Genomic DNA, 6,725 nt, shown 5'->3' with positions numbered 1-6,725 from the left:
GTCAGAGAGTGGGCAGTCAAGGAACAGGAGAGCTTGTTCCAATTGGCACTGATTGGTCACGTGGTTGTACATCAGACTGGTGTGCAACAACTTTAAAACAAACACTGCAAAGCTAAATGAGAATATAGGTCCCATTAACTGATTAACATTAAAGCAAAACTATGTAAAATAAGATCCTGTTAAATCTGTACCTATTATATTTGTTAAACAGTTGAGCCAAGTACTTCCTTTCATTTACTTGGACCAGATACTCTTTTAACTCATTGAACTTTGTCCAGCAGCTTTAACTTTCACTTTTTATTGTCCTTGACTGAACTTAACTATTTCCAACTTTCCTATTCTCCAACTGTCTTCCCATTCTCTCAGCTGTTTACGCTACTTCATTTCCTAGAAATAAATTGAACGTTGCTTTTCTAACTGGATCATAAATGTACAAATCTAGACATATAGAAATTATTGAGCACAATGACTACATCCATTATACTATAGTCTTCCAAACTTTATCTTTGATAAAGTCATATAATATATTGCTTTCTCTCTGAGCTCCTTGAAGATCTTCACTTCTATCATTTCAATTGCTTGGCAGCCTATAATGCACATGTAGAACTTCAGCATTTATTTTTCTATTTATTCCTTTTTTCCATGTGGATTTTGTCTTAATACAGTTTTCAGGGATTTCTTTACATTTTAATGCTGAGATAGAACCCTTCATCAACAATGCCCCTTGTCAATTTTCTTTCCCAATCTCCCAAAAAATGTAATAACCAATAATATAAAATTCTCAATCCTGTCTCAATGTCCACCATCTCTGCCTTAAATATTTATTAAAAGTTTTACATTTTCAGTTTTAGGTGTGCAATTGAGAATTATATATATATATATATATATATTCACATATGTACATATACATCTAGAATGAATATGTAGCAGTGGCTATTTGCTATTGGACCAAATGTAAACAAGGTTTGACAACAATTTCACTGCAAATCTATGGCTATAATAATCAAAGATGGGAGTCCCACACATTTTTGGTGGAGATGTTCCTCAGGTATTTTTGAATAAAGAATCAAATGCAGTATGTAAAAATAAAACCTGATTCAACCAAATATCTAAAAGCTAAAACAGCAGTCCTAAACATTCTGTATTTTATGATTTGTTTTTCGATTGTTGTGTAACAAAAGATATAATTTTTATAAAACCTGTTACTTGACCAAAATATGAAGATCTTGAAAAGTGTGAAGCTGGAAAAACACAGCAGGTCAGGCAGCATCTAAGGAACAGGAGAACAGTGGGGTGCGGAATGGGGAAAGGGACTGATAGATAAACAGAAAAGTGGAGGTGGGGGTAGGGGTGGTGTCGGCGGGGTAGATATCTGGGAAGGCGGTAGGTGGATGCAGGTGGGGAGGTGATAGTATTAGGGTGGAGGAAAGGTTGGAGCAAATAGATGAGAAGGAAGATGGCCAGGTCGGACAGTTTAAGAGGGTGTTGCTGAGTTAGAAGGTTGGATCTGGGATGGGTGGAGTCGATGTTGATGCCGTGTGGTTAGAGGGTCCCAAAGCGGTAGATGAGGCGTTCTTCCTCCAGGCGTCGGGTGGCTTGGATTTGGCAGTGGAGGAAGCCCAGGACTTGCATGTCCTTGGCAGAGTGGGAGGGGGAGTTGAAATGTTTGGACATAGGGCACCTCGGAAGCTGCCTGACCTGCTGTGCTTTTCCAGCTCCACAATTTTCAACTCTGATCTCCAGCATCTGCAGTCCTCACTTTCTCCAGAATATGAAGATGGTTAACCTTAAGAACCATTCCATCATATTGACATTTTATCCTACTAAATGATCATCTTTTTCAGAGTCAATGAGTAGACTTATTCATAAAGTTTTTTTAAAATTTCCTTTGGATCAGAGTTAAATATGCTGGTTTCTAAGTTCTGCTCAAGTCACCTTGTTAATCAGCGAGGAATATGAATTCTATTCTTAATGAAACTTCGTTAAATTGTCATTTTGAAACTGCACCTTAGAGGCACAAAACTATTTAATTATTAGAAGTGCTGATCATAAAGGAAACTGAAATATTTATGAGCTGGAATATATTGATCAGAACTCCTATGATAAAATTTCATGCTATTTTAACATTTAAGCTGAATTGGGTACAAATCATTATTTAGTGTTTCAAATAAAGAATATATTATGAAAGAGTAATAATGTTCTTTAAAAACAATCAAATTAGTATGAGGTAAATGTGGCATAATAACAAGTGGTTGGTTCCTTTGTGGAATATTTAATCTCTTATGTTGGTTTTTAACCTGTTGCTTCCATAGTTAACAATTTTGGTGCCGAAGATCTGATAGATTATGTGATATAATTCAGGTGAACCAATGTAACTTTATGCATATTAACCTCCCAATCTGAATCCTGTCATTTAGAACAGATGCCACATTGATGGAAAAGAGCACTCTTGATAACCATTGAAAAGGGATTGTCTTTAGGTTTTCTTAATCAACAACAACTTGTAATGTTAAGCATCTTTAGTGCAAAAAGATGACATCAGCACTTTAAAAATTCAATAGGAGAAACTGAATACTTCACTAAAGAAGTAAATATTGAAAGGGAGTTGTGCCGCTCAGGATAGGTTTATCACAAGGTGGCTGCATTGAGCCTGGAAATTTCTTGACCTGATCTACCCACCATAGGAGCAAAAAATTCAGCCCATAGTGACTCGGATAAGAAATGTTTGGAGGGATATGGGCCTAGTGCAGGCAGATGGGACTACTTCAGTTGGAATTATGTTTGGCATGGACTGGTTGGACTGAAGAGTCTGTTTCCATGCTGTATGACTGTGATTGGGAGAGCCAAAAGTAATTCTAAGTCTGTAGTTTTGCCAACAAGCTTTGATTTTCAAGAACTGCTAACAAGAAAATCATGCAAATTAATTGTCAAACTCAGATTTACTTGCTTTGGTTTCTAATATCAGGTTCATAGCGATAGAAGTTACACTGTCATAAAGTCATATAATGTCAGGCAAGAAACCTTTAGTAAAATGGTATTTCATTTTTGTGATCAATAAATTTAGCATCAGGGAGTACTGAATTTCTTAATCAGATAGTCATGGGTCCTAGTACATGGAGAAATATATCTTTTATGCGTTCCTGATTTAATAAAACCTTTGAACATTTTTCTACCTTTGGATGTATTTCTAATCATTCTAGACATCTCTGCAAGGATTTGTAAGATTGAAAGATTGGGTTTTCACTTGGTGTTATCATCAAAATATGGTAAAGCATAATAGTTGAAATGCTAACTCTTCATTTAGGTTGAAGGCGTCAGAGCCCTTGCACCTTGATTGAAGCACATCTCCAGTGGCTAAATATTTAATCCAATCCAAAGATGCTCCAACCCCAGGAAGTGAGATCTCTAATCTCCAACAATCTGGAGGCAGAGATTAGTTCCTGTTCATCTTGCAGGATTTAATCTTTCTGACGTATTCTATCACTTATTCTCATCACAAACATACCAACAGCACTAATCGTTTACTAGAAAATTCATGATATCTTTTGCTTTGGATTTGAAGCTATTAAACAGCTATTTAAAATGTGCGTTATAAGAATATTAGGTTTCTAAGATTTACAAATGTATTCTGATGCCAGAGAGAACTAACTTCTTTAAACTGACAGAACATAATCTCTTCGAGACCTTTTCATGAATTTATAGCATACAATTCATTTCTAGCCAAATTGCACGAGCATGCCAGTCTGAGTGTATTAATATTTGTTAAAATGTAGCAATTAGTCATAATTTTGAAAAACAATAGCTCTAAAGTATGGGTAGTAGATAATTTATCAAACCTATTATTCTTAGTGAAATAACTCCACAGAGGCCAGTTTCCCATCACCAGGTCATCCTTAATTAACACATGGAAAATCCTCGACATTGACCCAGCTCCCTTGAGCCAGGCTGCAGAGTGAACAGGATGTCTGACACTCCTGTTTTCATCTGTCAGCTGGGGCTCCTTATTTGGACCAGATTAACTACCCCAATCAGGAAACTCATACTCTATAAGGTCCACCTGGCTGACCTTGTTACAATCACTGCATCCTTCCTTCTCGGAGTCTGAGGACAAGGGCCTGTTCTTTTTGTGGTAACTCCTCCTGCGGCATTTTAGCACTCGGTCAGGTTCCTCAAACTCTGCCTTGAACATGGGCAGCGTGTAACACACAGTCGCTCGCCTCTTGCACCCAGAGCATCTCAGAAGAAATTCATTCTCTTCTCCAGGTGACAAAAGTGTTGAAACGGCGACTTCGCTGTGTCCACCTCAGATTCAGAGGTGACGTCCTGGTATCTAATTAGGACTTCAGTCAGGCAGCCATTTTCTGATTGAAGAATGTTAAACCAATCTAGGTGAGTTTTTCTCAAACATTTTCACCCCATCAAGCTTGAGCCTTTTAGGAGAATCAGTACTGACCGAAACAGCTGCTCCTCGCAAGAGACCAGAACTGAATTTGTACACTTAATCTGTAAAAGTTCCCTGGTATAGGTTCTCAGTCTAGCCAAGTTCTTGTGCGAATTTAAGGGTTGGAGTCCAGAGCGAATTTTGTTGAAGATTGGTTCTGCGTTCACTGAAATGGTTGTGCTAGTATCAACCTCAAAGGGTATGAGGAGAAAGCAGGATTAGGCCATTGAATTGGACGTTTAGACATGATTATGATGAATAGATGAGCAGGCTCGAAGGGCTGAATGGCCTCCTGCTGCTCCAATCTTCTATGTTTCTGTGACCTCCATTAGAACTGGGTGACCATTTTGATTCTGATTTGGATGTTGCTAAGCAATTCAACTGTTCCAAATCAAATGTAGGTGGACTTTCCAGGGTCTGCACTCTCCTGGATACAGGGCTATGAGTTCTCTTACTCAATATAGGTCTAGTGGGACTCTTCTGCTATTGAGTCTGCATACTGGCAGCAACTACAATGGCTTGCCAACCTGGATCATGAAGAAAATGTTAACTGTTGCGCTGAGGTTTGGCTTTGTTTTGGGTTTTTACTGTGGGCTGACCAAGAGTCCCTCTGTTCACGATATGTCCTGAGATGTGCTCCCCAAGCTGTCAGACTGGCGAGAATGTCCACCTCCATTAGAATACTGTACAGCTCATGCTCCACTTGCCACATTTTCTAATGATAAAGCCAGTTATAGTGTCTGTATGAAGTCCAGTTAGGCCTTAGCTAGTAGCTGCTTTTACTTGGTTACATCATTAATCCCACATGTCAAAAGGTCTCTCCGCATCTCATTAAGGGTTAAACCAAAGTCACATGCTTCTTCCAGTTGTCTTAACCTAGTCAAAAATCCTGATCTGGATTCCCCTGGTTCTTGAATTGCTAAGTAAAACTGATAGCATTTCAGAATTAACTAAATTCATCAACTCTTGAAAGGTTTTAATATCTGGTGTATCAGGGAAAGTTTAAGCTCCTAAAAAGCTATGGGTCCTAGGTGTGTCAGGCCAATTACTTATTGCTTTTCATCTGCCCCAATGTCATTTACCCAGAAAATATAACACACTCTTCGACAGCAGGATTGAAGGAATCAAGCTTCCCAAATTATGGCATGACGCCAGAAATGCTTACCCCAGTAAAAAGACGACTGTTGCGAGCGAATTTCATCAGGTAATTGCTTTACTCTCGTCACCGCTCAAAATAACTCCACAGAGTGTTGGTATCCTATAAGATTTACTGAGAAAAGGTTACTGAGACTAGAAGGTTTGAGTTATAAGGAAACGCTGGGACTTTGTTCCCTTGAGTGTGGGAGGCTGTGAAATGACCTTATACACATCTATAAAATCATGAGGGACATAGATAAGGTGAATAGCCAAAGTATTTTCCGCAGGTAGGGGAGTCCAAACTAGAGGGCATGGGTTTAAAGTGAAGGGCAAGATTTAAAAGGGACCTGAGGCCAGTCTTTTCACACAGATGGTGATTTGTGTGTAGAATGAACTGCCAGAGGAAGTGGTAGAGGCAGGAACAGTTACAACATTAAAAATACATTTGGACAGATACATGGATAGGAAAGCTTTAGAAGGATATGGGCCAAATGCAGGCAAATGGGACTTGTTACATTTGGGAAATCTGGTCAGCATGGACAAATTAGACTTAAGAGTCTATTTCTTTGGTGTATGCCTCTATGTTGTATGCCTCCATTCCTGAAGAAGGGCTCATGCCCGAAACATCGATTCTCCTGCTCCTTGGATGCTGCCTGACCTGCTGCGCTTTTCCAGCAACACATTTTCAGCTCTGATCTCCAGCATCTGCAGTCCTCACTTTCTCCTTGAAGATTTTAACCTACTGCGAATCCTCTTGCAAGGATGCCTTCCTTGAATAAGCTCTCTTCCTCCCTCTACAGATTCCTGAAGAAGGACTCATGCCCGAAACGTCGATTCTCCTGCTCCTTGGATGCTGCCTGACCTGCTGCGCTTTTCCAGCAACACATTTTCAGCTCTGATCTCCAGCATCTGCAGTCCTCACTTTCTCCTCCTGTATGCCTCTGTGACCAAGTCCCCCTTTATTTACACGTGGAACATCCTTGACACGGATCCAGCTCCCTCAGAGTGCTAAGGATGTCTGACACTCCTGGTTTTTACCTGTCAGCCAGGGCTCCCTGATTGGACAAAATTAACAGCCCCAATCAGGGAACTTATATTTTGTAAGGTCCACTGGTTAACATCACTACAATCACTACACTTAGGAAGA

This window comes from Chiloscyllium plagiosum, unplaced genomic scaffold, assembly GCF_037043375.1.
Source record: "Chiloscyllium plagiosum isolate Xiang-an unplaced genomic scaffold, Cpla_swu_hap1 HiC_scaffold_10, whole genome shotgun sequence".
Taxonomy (NCBI): domain Eukaryota; kingdom Metazoa; phylum Chordata; class Chondrichthyes; order Orectolobiformes; family Hemiscylliidae; genus Chiloscyllium; species Chiloscyllium plagiosum.
The sequence above is the reverse complement of the archived record's forward strand: the minus strand, read 5'-3'. Positions refer to the sequence as shown.